Here is an 18,714-nt window from a genome sequence, read left to right as displayed (position 1 = left end):
CTACCTTTGCACAGTCAAAATACCACTTCAACTCTTCACTCAACCAATTCATGTCAGTAAACATGCAACAACTACTATGTTTCAAAGTACGATTTGATTAATAACTTAGAATTGAGTACCTGTAAATGGTGTTTTGTTATAAAATGATGGAATTATTACGATTCCAATAGGTAGAAATAGTGCAATAACACCTGTTAAAATTATTGGGAACTGAGAATGCATAAGCAAATCGGAAACGTCGTTCTGGTTGAATGTGAACTGGTGTCAGTAGGGGCTGGCAAGTACAAATATATATGGGTGTCCCAGAATGTAAGGTGTAATTAGAAATAGTATAGTTAACAATGATCTTATTACTACAAATGTGACAGAATTCTTAAAAGTAATTTTAATCCTAGGAGGTAATATGATCATGTCTGTTGTGGTCATAACTGCAATAATGAATTGTAATACAAAATGAAATGTAGAAGACCGATTTAATGTTGCATTACCAACAGCAAACGCTCCACGTACTCATAGAACTAGCTCTGTTCTGAAGTATGGGTTTCCTGATATATAACTAGTAATTCCTGTTGCGCCTCATATTAATGGAGTTCCTATAACTAAGAATAGAATTCATGTCCCAATTATTCAGTTGTGTATGTTCATATAAGATCCATAGTAGATCCCTTATACTACATGTAAATAAATGCAGATGAAAAATATAGATACACTATTTGCATGTAATGTTCGAATAATTCAACCGTTATATACATCCCAACAGATGTAGACGACAATACTGCAAGCTATATCAGTGTTTGAGGTACAATGTATAATTAAAATTAGTTCAGTCACTATTTGAATTACTAAACATAATCCTATTAGACACCAAAAATTTCATCAAAATGAAATGTTGGTATGGGGAATGATAAATAATTTTAATTAAAGATATCTTAATTGCAAGGCTTTATTCATTAGTAATATTATCTTATTTTACAAAGAGGTCCTTGGGTCGTACTAATGATTTTAACTACTGCTAACAATACTAATAATAAAAAAATAACTATAATTATTCTAATAATAAATGTTGGTCTACTACATAATTTTTATAAATATATTGTAATTTCTTGGTTACTGATAGAATTATTAATATTTGTAGTTTCAGTTTCTTTGAAGAAATATATAAATATTACTAAATGTAAATATAATTAATGTTCATATAGTGAAGATTCATATTGTTGTAGTAATAATAGTAGTAATTGATCTAGGGTGAATTATTTCTTTTCATGCAGTTCTTATGATATAAATAAATAGAACTATTATAACACCAATAAATGTTAAAAATACAATATCTTACAATCAACATCTTTCCATTGTTATTACTGTTATTAGTCAAACATGAAAAGTCAGAAGAATAATGAATATTGTTATTGATATTGCCTGCTTTAATTTAATATTATGATTTGTGTATATTCTCACTCTGATTTGAGTATAATTAGATATTATTTTGGTGTTGAGTATTTTTCTTTTAGTTTTTGGATTTGTTCATTAATAATTACTGCCAGAGGTCCTGTTTATTTAACTGCATATCATTCTAATTTTTTGTTCTTATGATTTTGATTTTAAGAATTCTGCTTTATTCTTCATTTGTTAGTTTGAGTCTTCTTTCTTACTCTACTTTTTTTAGGCTAGATTGGTTCATAGTTTGCCTTTATGTTTAGGTTGGGGGTATCAACCTGAGCGATTATAGGCTGGTGTTTATTTAACTTTTATATAATTTGGTTGCTAGATTTCCGTTATTGTTAGTTTTCTTTAAGGTTTATGATTTTGCTAACACATTATATGTCCATTTGTTGTTTTAATTTGGTTCTTATTATTGTATGTTTTATGTTTTGATGGTTTTGACTTTTTTGGTTAAGATACCTATGTTTTTGGTTCATCTACAACTAAGGCTCATATAGAGGCTCCTATTTGTGGTAGAACGATTCTTGTGGTGTTCTGTTGAAGTTAGGTGATTATCGATTTTTCCATGTGATGGAGGTTATTATTTTACTTGGAATTGAAGTTTAATTATTTCTATTTGATTGCTTATTCTCCTGTTGCTCATATAAGCATGGTTATTAGTGGCCTGATACCCATGAACTGATAGGGTGGTATAGGTTCAGTTTCTTTATTGGCTGGTCATGGTGTAGGTTCTTCTGGTTTGATTTGTTTGTCTAATATTACTTATGAGCGCTTACATAGAGAAAGAATATTAATTAACAAGGGTATAATTAACTTAATATCTAGAATGGCTTAGTTGTGATTTGTTTTAAGATAATCAAATATGGCTGCTCCTCCAACGTTAAATTTGTTAGGTGAGTTGTGAATATTAAATTGATTTATATCTTGACCTTTGTTTAGAATTTTGAATCTTAATTTTTCCTCTTTTTACAGCTGTTTATACATCATAGGCATATTCTGATTCTCAAGATAGTGTTTATTAGTTTGCGGTTTATATTTGTTGTTTTGTGTATTTTTGGGAGTATCATCTTTCACTTTTACATTCACTGCTTTTAAATGTTCATTGTTTAAAGGGTGTTCCTTTGTTTAAATTGATTAAGAGTTTTAATTAAAATTATCCTTTTGTGGGATTTGTGTAGGCTGTATTTATTTACTATTTGTTCTTTTAGTTGTTTGATTTATTTTTTTGAATTATAATTTCCATTTTGGCTATGTGTTATTTAATAACTGATTATAGGGTTATTGTTGATTGAGAACTTTTTAACTTCAATTGTTCTATGTTGTTGTGACTTCCAGTTTGGATGGAGTATATTTCATTTTTATACATTTTGTGATATAGATTTCTTCTTTGGTAATTTATTATAGACAGGATTATATGTCAGGTGAGAAGAATATAACCCATATTATTGTTATTAATTTAATATTTATTCCTTCAACAGGATTTTTAATTGTTAGTCCCAATTTGATCAGAATTTTGTTAGGTTGAGATGGTTTCGGATTCGTTTCTTATTGTTTAGTTATTTATTATTAAAATGTACAATCTTATAGGACTTGTATATTAACAACTTTATCTAATCGGATTGGTGGTGTTGCTATTTTAATTTCTGTGGCTTGTCTATTTACTTTTGGTGGTGGGAATTATATTTGCTATTACGATTTTATTTCGAGTTGTTTTGAAATAAAGCATCTTACTATATTATTTGTTCAAGCTGCTATAGGTAAGAGAGCTCAGATTCCTATTTCTTCTTGACTTCCTGTTGCTATAGATTTTTCTGCTCCTGCCTATCTAGGTTCATTCTTCTATTCTTGTTACTGTGGTTATTTATTTATTAATTTGTTTTAGACCAATGTTACAGGCTTATAATTGTGGTTGGTTCTTACTTTTTATTGGTTGTATAACTATATTTATGGCTGGTTTGGGGTCAAATTTTGAGTCTGATTTACAAAAAAAACATAATTGTTTTAGTACTTTAAGGCAACTTGGTTTAATAATGAGAGTTCTGTCCATGGGTTATCCAAAGCTTGCTGTGTTTCATTTGTTGGCTCATGCTTTATTTATGATATTATTATTTTGTGTGCAGGTTCAATAACACGTAATTCAAAGGACTTCAGAATATTCGTTTTATAGTTTCCATTGTTAATTTTATACCTACAACTTTTGTTTGGTTTAATGTTTGTAGTTTGTTTTTGTGTGGCATGCCTCTTAAGGCTGGGTTTTATTCAAATGTTTTTATCCTTGAGATGATTTGTTTGAGATGAATGAATTGTTAATTTTTTCTTAATTTTTGGCTGCAGGTTTAATTGCTTCTAATTCTTCACATTTGTTTCATTATTCAATATCTGCCGATAATAATTTTTTCAAGGTACCTTTTGATGTCAGGGGTAATTATACTTCACTTAGTATAATTGTTTTATTATTTGTTGCTGTTTTGGTGGTTGATTTTTGTCTTGCTTCTTTTTTCCTTATTCACCATGTGATAGCAAAACCTTCTTATTTGAATTTTTTAATAATTACTGTTGTTGTTTTAGGTGCTTATCTAGGTTATCTTATTTAAAATTTTTGTTTTACTCATAATTTAATTTCTTTGAATATATTATCTTTTTTGAGATAATTAAAGTGGGTTATTATTCATCAAAGTCTACTGATTATGGTTGGAGTGAGTTATTATGTGGTCAACATTTATATAGATCGTTTATTTATTTCATTAATTTTATTCAAGGATGTTACAACTCAAATTTTAAGGTTTATCTATTTTTTAATATTTATTTTTCTTATACCTCATAGCTTACAATTAGAGCAAGAAATTAAATACGTTAAGAAGATATTTTTATTTTTAGGTATTAATAAATATAGTTTATATTATTTCTACAGTAAAATAAATGTTTTATTTAAGCTATACAAATGTTTGAAATTCTAACAGAGTTTAACCGATTATATGAAAAGGTAGTAGCTTTCATATTGGCTTTACATTTCCTCAATTGGAACTTTATAGTTCAATTATATTATGGACATCATTATGCCTCTTTTAGGCTCCAATTAATGAAAATAATTGTAATTATTTACCACCATTTCAGGTTGAAATTGACTGCAATACTTTCCTTCTTATTCTGTTTAAGTTTGATTGATTATATCAACACTTTTTGAATGCATCTTAAATGTAATAGTTAACTACAACCTTTTTACTCTGCTCATTGTAAGGCTCCTTGATTTCATTCATGGTATACTCCTGATAGGACTAGAATGAAGAATATTGTTGATACTGTTCAGATTATAATGTCTGATATGTTTATAATAATTACAATTGGTAATATTAAGGCGATATCTATATAATAGATCAGAAAAATTACAGTCATAGAAAATAATTGGAGGGAAAATGGTATCTGTGCTGATCTTTTTGGGTCTATTTCATAATCAAATGGTGGTCTTTCTTCTTAGACATTATTTAATTCTTTTGATAGTGATGCTGCAAGGACCATAATAAATATTGGGATACTGAAACTAATAAAAACCCTAGTAGATAGTACTAGGATTGTTTTTCTTGATTTATATCAATCTGTCTGATTGGAAGTCAAATGTATTATTTATACTAGAAAAACAATTATCTACCTCATCAATAAGCTGAGATATCTAGGAATAATCATACTACATCTACAAAGTTTCAATATCAGGCTGTGGCTATACCATGTCTCTGCAATATCCTTTCATCCAGTAGTCCTAGTCCTGCAAGTTTCACAGAAGAACTTTTGTGAAGTTTGGAATGTAGGAGACGAGGTACTGGCAGAATAAAAACTGTGAGGACATGTCCTGAGTCATTTTTTGGTAGCTCAGTTTGTAGAGCAACTGCCCATGAAAGGCAAGGGTCTCGAGTTTGAGTCTTGGACTGGCACACAGATTTAAACTGCCTTAGGGTTTCTGCTTCTTTATTGAATGTTGAAGTAAGCAGGTTGTTACGAAGGGGCTTAAAGTAATTACACGAAGTTCAGGGAACCACATTGCAACAAAGAATGTTGATCCTAATACTACGACTGCAAGCGTGATAGGTGCTGCTCAATATCTGTATGATTGAAGTAATGTCAAATATACTCCTAATAATACTGTAAAGACTAATCGTTGTAGTGCTTAAATATGATTAGATTCTATAAGCCTGTGGTGTGCTCATGTACCAATTACTCCTGAAGCTAAAATAATTGCTGTATTAAGTTACAGAATTTATATGGTATTGAAATGTTGAATTGCTCTCTGTGGTCATAATATTCCTAATTCAATTGTTTGGGCTAGTCTTCTGCTGAAGAAAGCTCAGAAGAATGATACAAAGAATAAAATTTTGATGCAATAAATACAATAATTCCTAATTGTAATCCAATAAATTGAAATCATGAGTGTAATCCACGAAATACATCTCATCATCATTGAATTATTGTTAATCAAGCAATTCCATATCCAATTATGAATAGATTATTATCTAATAGATGACACTATTTTGCTAATCATGACACTACAACTATTGCTCCAATAGCTCCTGTCAATGGTCAAGGGCTATAATCTGGTGAGTGGAATGGGTGGTTTGAGTGAGTCGTTAACGTAAGTTTAGTATACATGTCTAGAATATAAAGTTCTTAAAATTAATAAAATGTAGGCTGGATTATGGCTACTGCTTATTCTAGAACCAGTAGAAGTATTTAACCAAAACTTAATAATGAAATGAGATTTATTGTTATAGATGACCCTGTATTACTGACTAAGGTTAATAATAAGTGTCCACCAATTATATTTTCTGCTAATTGTGCAGCTAATGTACCTGGTCAAATAATGTTTCTACTTGTTTTAATTAACACTATAAATGATATTACTGCTGTTGGTGTACCATGAGGTACAGGGTGTGTAAATATATGATTAGTGTGAGTGATTCATCCAAATAATATAAATCTTAATTTTATATTACAAATGTTAGTGCTAAGTGTCCTTTTCTAGTTAAAGTTTAGGAGAATAGTCCTATGTAAATATTGAATAATAATATAATGAAAATTTAAGTAAGGATGACTCTTGTTTGATTATATGATTTTGGTCCTAATAATGTTTTAAACTCATTATGTAAGATTAAATTTAATTTGCTTGAAATAATATTAATATGTAATGGTGTAAGTGAAAATAATGGTGGGACTAATAACAGTCCTGGAAATGTTCTAGTTCAATTTAATGATAAGTTAAAGATATCAATAAATGGATCAGATTTTGAGAATAATTTTTTTTATCATTTTCATGGTCGATTTTTTTAACTTAGTTGTTCTTTTTTATGCTCTTTTATAATATTAATGTTGAAATTTGAGGAATTTGGATTAAAATTCCTAATCTGAAGAATGCATTAACTTACTCTTATTTGGTTTAAGAGACCATCACTTAGTTTCAGTCATCTGATGTTTCAAGGTGTACTAATTCCTTAGTTATATTAGAGTGATGCTCTAATGTTATATATTTTAACTAATTCCTTAAATTATTTTAGATAATCACTTGATAATAAAACTACTGAATCTCTTTCAAACACAGTTGCTATAAATCTGTGGTATGCTCCACAAATTTCTGCTTACTGACCATAAAATAGTCCAGGTCGATTTATTGTAAAGATTTCCTGATTTAGTCAACCAGGAGTGGCATCAATCATATGTCCTAGAGGAGGTACTGGCTTATAAGTGGAGAATGTCTCAAGCTCATATCAATACTCGCACTTCAGCATTAATAGGTACAATTGTCTAATTATTTACATCTAATGGTCGATATCCATAGTTTTCTAGATCTTGTTCTGGTGTTATGTATGTATTAAACTCTATATCTATGAAGTCAGAGTATTCATATCTTCAGTATCATTGTCATCCAGTTGTTTTAATTGTGATTATTGAGTCCACTGAATCAACAAGCTATTCAAATAGTTTCAATTAAGTGTCCATGAAGTATATTTCTGTTTGTGTAGGCACTAAATAGTACATAATTTAGGGTGCAGCCTACAATTACTGTAACTCACAATAATACAACTATAGTAAGATCAAGGAAGAACGATAATTGCTACATTAATGGTGAAGCTCCATCTTGAAGAGATTCATATGACCTTGTTCAATAAACATTTCTAATAAACGGTCAAATATTTATTTGTAGAGCTTTAATCTACTGCACTAATCTGCCATATTAGAATATAGAGATTAGTGGTAAGTAACCATGTTCTGCAGGGGGATTATTTTGTAATCATTCTGATGATTACTTATATTAGCTCTGAATATAATTGCTCGAATTGTAACCACTCTTTCTCATATACTTATAACAAGTATGATCATCCCTACAATAGAGATTGTTGATCCAATTCTTGAAACCACATTTCATGATGTATATGCATCTGGGTAGTCTGAATATGGTCGTGGTATTCCTGATAACCCTATGAAGTGTTGAGGGAAAAGGTTAAATTTACTCCAATAAATGTAACTGTGAAATAAATTTTTTATCATGTATTGTTCGCTGTTAATCCTGGAAATAATGGATGTCATTGACTAACACCACCTATAATTGCAAATACTACATAATATGTATCATGGAGTATAAAATAAAGGAATGAATTTGGTAGTACTAGACCTGTTAGTCCACTAATTGTAAATAAAAATAAATCCTAGAGCTCATAATAATGGTGGGTTGAACATAAATTTAGTTTCATATAATGACGCTAATCATCTGAATACTTTTCTCCCTGTAGGCACAGCATTAATTATTGTTGCTCATATGAGGTATGCTTGTGTATGAACGTCCCTTCGTGGTGTGAATATTTGGTATGCTCATACAATAAAACCTATTAATGCAGTTGACAGTATGGCATAAATTATACCTATTGTTCCAAATGATTCAATTTTTCCTCTTTCTGGACATGTTGTTTTTGTTGTGGTCTTCAGTCCAGAGACTGGTTTGAAGAAGCTCTCCAAGCTACTCTATCCTGTACAAGCTTCTTCATCTTCCAGTACCTACTGCAACCTACATCCTTCTGAATCTGTTTAGTGTTTTACCCTCCATACTGCCCTCCAATACTAAACTGGTGATCCATTGATGCCTCAGAATATGCCCTACCAACTGATCCCTTCCTCCTTGATGTACAATATGCGAAATAATAATAAATCTTGGTAAAATTAAAATCTAAACCTCTGAGTACCCAAAGACTCAAAATAAATTTTTATATAGAATTGCAGAAAGGCTGTAATGGCAAACAAAGAATGGTGTATTGTCTAAAGTTATACTTTTGGATCGTATATTAATTCATGTTCTAATAAAGTTTGTTGCACCAAAAATTGTTGAGTGGTACTTAAGTAAATAAATTAGTGACATCAAAGTGAAGTAGAAATAAGAATGTAACTGAAAAACTTAGTTTAGCTTACAAGAATTACACACTGACAAACAGCAGGCAGAACAGCAGAACAGAAGAGACAATGACAATGAAGTCAGCAAGTTCCACATAAGCGGACGCTGTCGATTCAGCCGTCAGGGCATCGCCCGACCGGTTCACGTGTTTCTCACAAGGGAACCTCCCCATCGCACCCCCCTCGGATTTAGTTATAAGTTGGCACAGTGGATAGGCCTTGAAAAACTGAACACAGATCAATCGAGAAAACAGGAAGAAGTTGTGTGGAACTATGAATATAATGAGCAAAATATACATAGTGAGTAGTCCATGTGTAAGATAAGCAAAATCAAGGATGAGGTGAGTACAGGAGCGCCGTGGTCCCGTGGTTAGCGTGATCAGCTGCGGAACGAGAGATCCTTTGTTCAAACCTTCCTTCGAGTGAAAAATTTAAATTTTTTATTTTCAGACAATTATTATCTATCCGTCCGTCCGTGCGATGCGAGGTAACTGCGCCGTAGTATAGAAACGCTACACTTTAACAAACATCGAAACACTCGACGTCAGTCGACTACAGCGCACGGAAGAGAGAGTATTCTTGCTAACGAGGCTCCCTGGCTGGCAGTTGACTGTTCGCTACTTTGGACGAGAGTGCATTAAATACGTGAGATGTATTTCGTGGGCAATATGTTTTCGGTTCCCATTGGAGAGGCACGTCCTTTCATTTACTAATCACACGGTTTTGCGGTGGGGTCGCAAAACACAGACACTAAACTTTTTACAGTGAACTGAGACATCAATGAACGAACGGACAGATCATAACTTTGTGAAAATAAAAAAAGTAAACTTTTCACGCGAAGGAAGACTTGAACCAAGGACCTCTTGCTCCGCAGTTGCTCACGCTAACCACGGGACCACGGCGCTCCTGACCTCAGATAGTACTTGATGTCACATATCTTGCACATGGACTACTCAGTTTGTATATTTTACTTATTTTTTTCATAGTTCGACACAACTTCTATCTGTTTTCTCGATTGATGTGTGTTCAGTTTTTCGAGGCCTATCCACTGTGCCAACTTATAACTAAATCTGAGGGGGGTGCGATGGGGAGGTTCCCTTGTCAGTTGTCACATGTGAGCATAGGCCCTTGCCTACATTCCAAGAGCCAATGACCGACGTTAAGAAGACTCTTCGAGAAGATTTTCAATGTGACTGAGGAGGCAATGACCGGCTCACGTGTTTCCCAGTCATCACATGTGATCAAAGGCCCTCGCCTACATTCCAGGAGCCAATGATCGACGTTAAGAAGATTCTTTGAGAAGCTTTCCAACGTGACAGAAGAGGCAATGACCCTGAAGTCGTTCACCTCCAGTAAATTGAAGTGAATAAATACACGAGACGCAGTGAGCCTGACAGACGAAGGAAGAAGAGAAGAGTAGCAGTAGTTTTCAGTCAGTTTCGGTGCGGAAGACCGTCATGCAAGAAGAGACTACATCATGCACAGACGCACCAAGTCCGCCGATGTAATGGAATAGCAAGCAGCAGCCTCGGCGCCAGAAGACAGAAGTTAAAAGGTATTTGAAATCTGATTTTTACGTACCCGGGTGACTCGTGAGGAGTGGAAGGAGACGGCCACACATCAGCAGTCACCTGTGAGCTGGGATGAAGATCTAACAGCCAAAGACTGGCAAGCGGGAGTCCATTGTCCGCGTCTGGGACACTAGCCTTCCCCCACCGCGCCGCTCCGCTGGCCGACGCACAACACACGCTGCCACTTAGAGAAGAGATACACTGGGACGCCACATCCAAGGTATCACCATCCGATGCACGACTTCGCTCACAATAATTAAACGGGCCAACTCGCGCTGCGCGTCTCTAGTCAGCTGGGCGAGACGGCAACACGAGATCGACACTGCCACGCGTAATCAGACACCGCCGCTGCCACCACAGAAGGCTTCGCAAACGACACAGCTGCCGCTCTCTGAGCCAGAACATCGAGTAAGGAAACAGTTGTACTAATCTTCAATAAGAGTTATCATATGTAAAAATGCTGTTTCATTCTACCTCATACCCGAGCCAAGGAAGAACCCACCCTGCCCACATGTTGTTAAGAGAAAAAATTAATTTATTTAGTATTTTCACCCTGATATATTGCTTTAGAATGCTCATCCTGACAATTGACTAGCATCAAAAGAGAAAATCCAGTTGCATTTAGTATCACAAGTGTTACAAAATAGATGAAACCCTGCTAAGTGTAATGAGGAAACTGCTATATCTACTGATGCACCCCCATGTGTGACAACTCCTGCTAATGGAGGGTAAACTGTTCCATCACCATTATCTACTACAGAAGATGTAATAAGAAGGGTTAATGAAGGGGGTAATAGTCAAAATTTTATCACAGGTGTCTTTAGTCCTTCTCTTTCTTGTTTCTTTGTTTTGTTTATATATAAGATATGCTTATTTGTTATCTTTATACATTGATGTGTTACGCCCTTGTAAGCCTTCAATCTGGTGGAGGTTCAGCATGGTATAGTACCTGTGTCTGATGTATGTATGTGTTATTCTTCAGAATAGAGATGGTTTTGAGTATTTATTCAGGTAAATGCTATATCTGATGTTTCAATAATTAATGGTAAAATCTAATTACCAAATCCATCAATTATAATTGGCATTACTATAAAGAAAACTATTATAAATGATTGGGCTGTAATAATAATACTATAAACTTGGTCATCCGAAATTAGTAATCCTAGTTGGCGTAGTTAGGCACAAATAAATATTCTTATTGATAATTCTACTATTCCCGCTTGTGCTCAAAATATAAAATTTAAAGTACCAATGTCCTTATGATTTGTTGAGAATAATGATTTATGTGGTAAGATGGCTGAAGTTATGAGTGGCAGACTGTAAATCTAATTATGAGATATTTTCTCTCTTACCATTAATTATTCTTATATTCAGTTATGACTCTGGACTGCAATTCTAAAGGTGTAATGTTATTCTAAGGCCTAAAAGATTTTTCTTTTAATTATAACTCTGAACGTTATTAGTTTGATTAACTAAAGTCCTTAACATTTTGAAAACTAGGTTTGATGTTGAAATTAATCCCATTGTTGAAATTATAACAATTATAGGAAGAATAAACCTTAATTTTTCGGACTTTATTTTTATTAATCACGAATTTTTTGTGTATGATATGATTGGTGCTGAAAATCTAATTCGTATGTAATAATAAAGTGTGATTGTTGTTAATACAACTATAATTGTTATGATGGTGAGTGACTGTGTAACACTTCATTTTGGTAGGAATCCAAGAGAAGGGGATAGGCCTCCTAATGATAAACATGAAATGAATTTTACAATTCAATTTCAGTTTTTATGTTTCTCACTGAGTAGATTTGGCTTATAAAGAACAAATTTATTTCTTTAAGTAGTAAAACCATAATTGATCTTAGTAAGGTGTAATAATGAAATATAGTTCAAATGTTTTTTCTAATTGTTAATGATGTAAGTAATATGCTAGAAGTTGTTGTAACAATATTTGATTTAAGCCCCCCCTATTGCTTCAATAATAATTCTTAGAATAGTAGTGGTTCAAATAAATGTTAAAAAGTATGATAGAACTATTATAGGAGGTACTTCAACTTGATGCATCTATAATGTCTGGAAATGAAAATGGAAAGCTGCAGCTCCAATCTTTAATAGTAGTCAAGATGTAATTACAATTAAATGGATAAATCATCTTACTCATCACATGAGATATTTTATTTGGATCAGTGGGATCGAAAATAATAATATTGTTGCTGTTATTGCTTGGACAATAAAATACTTAAATGATCATTAATTTATTATTATGTTTTCATTTCTTGTTAGAAGTGGAATATATGAATGAAAATTGATCTTTAGTCCTATTCAAAACCAAATCAGGAAATTCATGATATGGACAGGATTATTCCTCTCATTAGTGTTGATAGCAAGAGAAGTTTGGAAGAGTAGTTGGTCATTAAAAAGGAGAGAATTGATACCTCTATAAGTGGTATATGAACCCATTAGCTTGTTTAGCTGGCCTTTTTTGCATTAAGATGTATGATGCATGTTAATTTTTGATACCAATAGAGCTAGTTTACATCTGTATTATGTCATTGGTTTCTTGAAGGGACTTTTACTTACTTGATTTACACTATCAAGGTAACCCTTTAATCAGGGACTTCATTTGTATTTAATATATAAATTAAAGGATCTTAATTGAGTTAAATTATGTACAATTATGTTTGTTTTCAATTAATTTGCTGTGAGTTCAAAAAAATTCCGACTTATTTATATCAATATATGGTAAATGATTTATATTAATGTAATACATTTAATACAATACACAATTGTAAGTTTTATTTCCTTAATATTAATTCTATATTTAAATTCATACATTTATTAAGTTTTATAGCTACTTACGTTTCTTGGATTACATTAGGTTATTGCATATAAAATATATATTCGTATGTAATTAAATATTTCACATTACTGTAATTAGGTATAAAATATATAATTATTTTATGCAGTATACTACATTATTTTAATGTAATCAATTACGTTAATTATAAAAATAAAATTTAGTAGCTATTAAAATAGATTACTTAATTTCTGTCACTTAAGTTAACTTCATATAAAGTTAATTGTATATTAATAACATATTATTGTTGAGAATATAATTACCTTCAATATATTTGTTATATTATTTAGACTTTGATAATGTAGAAAGGAAAGATTAAGTAGAAATATATAACATAATGCATGTATTGCTGTACAGGTTTCATACTCAACTTTATTTATATATCATAGAGAAATAGTTGTGGTCATGAACAGGGCACATTTCTTTCTTTATTATTATGGTTTGCTGTTTTATTTGATTTTCTTGAAATAATTGTATTTCCTTCCACCTCTTGTGAAATTTGATTTCTTACACATTATTATTTTTTGCTGGAAGTTTTATTGTTGCTTGTTTATTCAATTTTTCTTCGTATTATATGGAAATTTTGTTAGACTAAATTTTCTTTTTGCAGTAATTTGATTTCATTATCAAGTGACTTTGGACTTAGCAATTGAATTAGGGTCGACATAATTCGGGACAGCAACCATAGTTATACGACTGATATTAGTGAATATTATTGGTTAAAACAGTAATTTATATTATTTGGGTGAAATATAAATTTTTAAGGTGAAATGGGCCGAGACACAGCCACTTATACTGATGATAGACGTCATCGCTGTCAGAGAAGACAGCAGGCATTAAGGTATGCAGGTTGTTCGTATCTGTCAATGTGTCGTCGATTACTGTCACAGGTCCCAATGAAGTTCAGCAGGATGTATCCCATAGGATAACACCGCTCCCACCAGTCTGCATCCTGGCGTGTTGCACGTTTCGAGCAACCATTCATTTCGATGAGGGCGTTTGTGGAGACAACCATCGACATAGGACAGCAAACATGTGATTCACCCGAGGGGCTGACAGGTTTCCACTGATGGGCGGTCGAATCCTGATGATCCAGTGCCCACTGCAATCATAACTGACGACGTCGTTAGGTCAACTTATGAACACGTAGGGATGGTCCACTTCAGTGCCCCATGTTCAAAACTGTATGATGAATAGTGTGCCTCAAAACATTTGTACGAGCACCAGGATTGTGCTCTTTCGACAGAAATGCCAGGGATTACAATCTGTTCTACTTTACAGGGAGATGAGCCTCCAAATCCCACGTTCTGTGAAGAGTCGTGGAACGTCCAGTCATTTAACACCTCGTGATAGTTTCACTGTCCTTCTACCTCCCTCAGTAGATGCTCACGACAGTACTACGTGAACACTCGCCCAACTTCGTCGTTTTCGAGATACTCGTTCACTGGCTCTACGTAATAATAATCTGCTCCTTGCTTATCTCAATATATATCCCCATTTGCAGCCCATATCTTCGCTATCGTTATACCCTGTCCACAGTTTGCTCTGCTTACATACGTGCCCGCAATATCACCACCCTGCATCTAACGTCGCGGTGGGCAGTGATCATCACGTTTTGGCTTATCTGTGTAGATGGCATGTCGCAACGTACCTTCCACTTTTCTCCTGACCAACTCACCAACGAAGGGGAGACTGCCATCCTTCTCCACTCCCATCGTAAACTAAAAGTTCGAGTGGATAGAATTAAGGTTTTCTATAAAGCAGGTTCAGATAACCACTGTCATGTGGCCAAAAAACAAAAGTATCGTCTACATACATGGAAAAACATCCAGGTTTGGAAGCCATCGACTCCAAGGAATGATCCTCATAATCTTCCATAAGTAAATTGTCAATAACAGTTGACAACACGCTTCCCACTGCGACTTCATCAGGCTGCTCTTTTTCCTGGTCATTGAATAAAAGGTTTGTGGAAGTCACCACATGTCGAAATACTTTCGTTAATTTAGCACCAAACATGACCTTAATCAACAATAATGAATCACTCAGGGGAATAGGAGTCAACTTACAGACGACATCAAGACTCACTGGAATATCATAGTCATTCAAACGCATTCACTCTAATCTACTTAAGAAACCATCCGAGTTCTTAATGTGGTGCTCACCCCGACCTACTATGAGGCTCAACAGAGTAGCAAGGTGTTTTTTTGTACGATGACTGAGAGCACCAATGCTACAATCGGCCGAAAAATAACCCCTTCCCTTTGGACCTCGGAGGGGCCATATAATCTAGGGGGAGATGCAGAATAATAACTAAGATTCCTGATAGTCTTTTGCGGAAAGGAACTTTTCTTTAAGTGGCTATCTGTCTTCCTCTGAACCCTATTGTGTGGTCAGCAACGATCCTGCGATAGGCTGAATTATATTGTAAATAGTGCTTCTTTAGATCTTAATCTTGCTTGTCCAAAAAACGGTAGCATTGCAGGCGAGATAACAACAACAAGGTCAACTCTAAGTGAAAGTAAAGACACATAAGACATGCATTGAGCTATCGACCAACTGTGCACCTGATATTTGATGCCGCGCGGGATTAGCCAAGCGGTCTCGGGCGCTGCAGTCATGGACTGTGCGGCTGGTCCCGGCGGAGGTTCGAGTCCTCCCTCGGGCAAAGGTGTGTGTGTTTGTCCTTAGGATAATTTAGGTTATGTAGTGTGTAAACTTAGTGACTGATGATCTTAGCAGTGAAGTCCCATAAGATATCAGACACATTTGCACGTTTTTGTAGTTGATGATAATACCGAAGTGATACTGAAGTCTATGGCCTTTTTGCGTTAAGCACGGGTAATTTAGTACAGTGTCGGTCATATTATGCGAAAATATGAATTGAAGGACGTTTTTTTTACCACTACCTAAGATCAGGATCCTTTAAGATTCCATAAAGGATAATCTTTATTTGCGTGAGACGGATGTCTACCGTATACCTTGCAGTTGGGGCGTGTCATAAGTTGGGCAGACTTTCAGGACTATGGACGACCGGTGTAGTGAGCATAATCGACCCACACACATACAACATCCAAGAAAATCCTCCATTGCAGAACATTGTATTGGCACCGGCCATCCTATGGAATGTAACAATACGGAGATTCTGGCATGCACCTCCAGCTATTGGGATGGTGTTACTAGGGTAGCTGTTGAAATTAAATGAGAAGATGCCCTAATAAATGAAGATGGAGGCTTTGCTTAAATTCTGTATGGGATCCTGCTCTACCCCCCGGTCCAAAAACAGAAGGCCATAGTCTATGCTCACCCTACCGTTGATTATTAATTTCGCTGTCGATAGCTTCTGATGTCGGTCATATTTGGTTAGTGATGGCGCTATATTTTGCAGTGTATGTATTTACGAGTGTTATCTTTCCGGCATATCCATGGAAACCTGGTTTTAAATTCCCTTGCACAACGCTTACTTACTGCTCTTGTCGAAATATCGGTTGTAGGCGACGGCGTCCTCCGGCTGCATCCCCATAAGTAATTTTACTATTGTCACTGAGTTTGATTTAGTGCAAAGCAAGAGCATCGTAGATACTCAGATGTGGTTGCAGAATGTCTACAGAGAAGTGGCAGTGAACAAAATCATGGTGAGTTGTTGGGCGTGGCGTCTGTCATCATCGGAACAAGGTCACAGAAACCTGTCCAGTCTTCTGCGTACCAGCTGGTCACACACAACCGTGGCTCCTCAATGTCGGAACATGCGGACACTCTCATTGGTGTTGATCGACAGAACACACATGTTCACATGTGTGTGAAATCTTATAGTAGTTAACTGCTAAGGACATCAGTCCCTAAGCTTACACACTACTTAACCTAAATTATCCCAAGGACAAATACACACACCCATGCCCGAAGAAGGTCTAGAACCTCCGATGGGACCAGCAGCACAGTCCATGACTGCAGCGCCCTAAACCGCTCGGCTAATCCCGCGAAGCCGACGGAACACAGTCAAACACGTCACTGTTGGACGTCTCCGTTAGTGATGGTAGTATTCTGTTTAATGACCGCCTTCGTGTGCTAAGATCAACTGTGATATGTACTGTGCTACCCTCACGAAATTGAAGAAACGACTTCAGAGTGTTCGTAGCCACAAAAATTCAAACGAAATTCTTCTTCTCCATAAGAATGCAAGTCTGCGCATCCGAGAGGAGATCACAAAACTTCACTAGATGGTTCTACCTCATCCACCCTACAGCCCATATTGCGCACTTCTCACATCCGTCTCTTTGGATCAACGAAGAATGCACTAGCACGTCGATGATTGGGATGTTGTTTATGCAAACAATACGTTGGCTCCGACGTCGACTAATAGAGTGGTGCCATACGGGCATACAGGCTTTCCCAGTAAGTTAGCGTAAGGCTGTCGCACTGAACAGAAATTATGTTGAAAAATAGGGCCAACTTGCACTCTTATTTAGAGGTTTCCTTGCAAAAATGGTTCAAATGGCTCTGAGCACTATGAGACTTAACATCTGAGGTCATCAGTCCCCTGGACTTAGAACTACTTAAACCAAACTAACCTAAGTACATCACACACATCCATGCCCGAGGCAGGATTCGAACCTGCGAATGTAGCAGTCGCGGGGTTCCAGAGTGAAGCGCCCAGAACCGCACGGCCACAGTGGCCGGCGTTTCCAATACACCCAACAATTATTGATCCTACTGCGCATATGGAGTATACGAAATGATTATGTTTACAGATCAGCTGCACAAGCGGTTCTGATGTACCAGGTATCGACCCACCCTCAAACACGCATATTAATAAGTGGTGTAACATCCATGGGTGGCAATGCAGGCGCTGCCAGTGGATCGTACAGATGGCGAATACTGTCTTGGGATACGTTATTCCACGCCTGCTCGACCTGTTCACGTAGTATTGTAAGAATTATTGGTTGACGAGTCGTGTCAGTCACATTTCGTCCCGTCATATACCACATGTGCTCGATTGGGCACTAGTTCGGAGATCGTGCTGGCTGGGGATGTTGCTGCACGTCTTGCAGAGCAAGTTGAGTTTCACGGGTAGTACGCGAGAGGGAATTATCCTATTGAAATATTACATCATCTTCCTATTGTAAACGGAGCGAGGTGGCGCAGTGGTTAGCACACTGCACGCGCATTCGGGAGGAAGACGGTTCAAACCCGTCTCCGGCCATCCTGATTTTGGTTTTCTGTGATTTCCCAGAATCGTTTCAGGCATATGCTGGAATGATTTCTTTGCAATGAGGCTGCCAGTTTCCTTCTCCGTGCTTCCCTTATACGAGTTTGTGCTCCGTCTCTAATGACCTCAGTGTCGACGGGACGTAAAACACTAATCTCCTCCTCCTCCTCCTCCTCCTGTTGTAAGAACGGCAAAATAACAAGTCGAACTACGTT

This window comes from Schistocerca piceifrons, chromosome X (genome assembly GCF_021461385.2).
Source record: "Schistocerca piceifrons isolate TAMUIC-IGC-003096 chromosome X, iqSchPice1.1, whole genome shotgun sequence".
NCBI classification, from domain to species: domain Eukaryota; kingdom Metazoa; phylum Arthropoda; class Insecta; order Orthoptera; family Acrididae; genus Schistocerca; species Schistocerca piceifrons.
Note: the sequence above shows the minus strand (reverse complement) of the source record.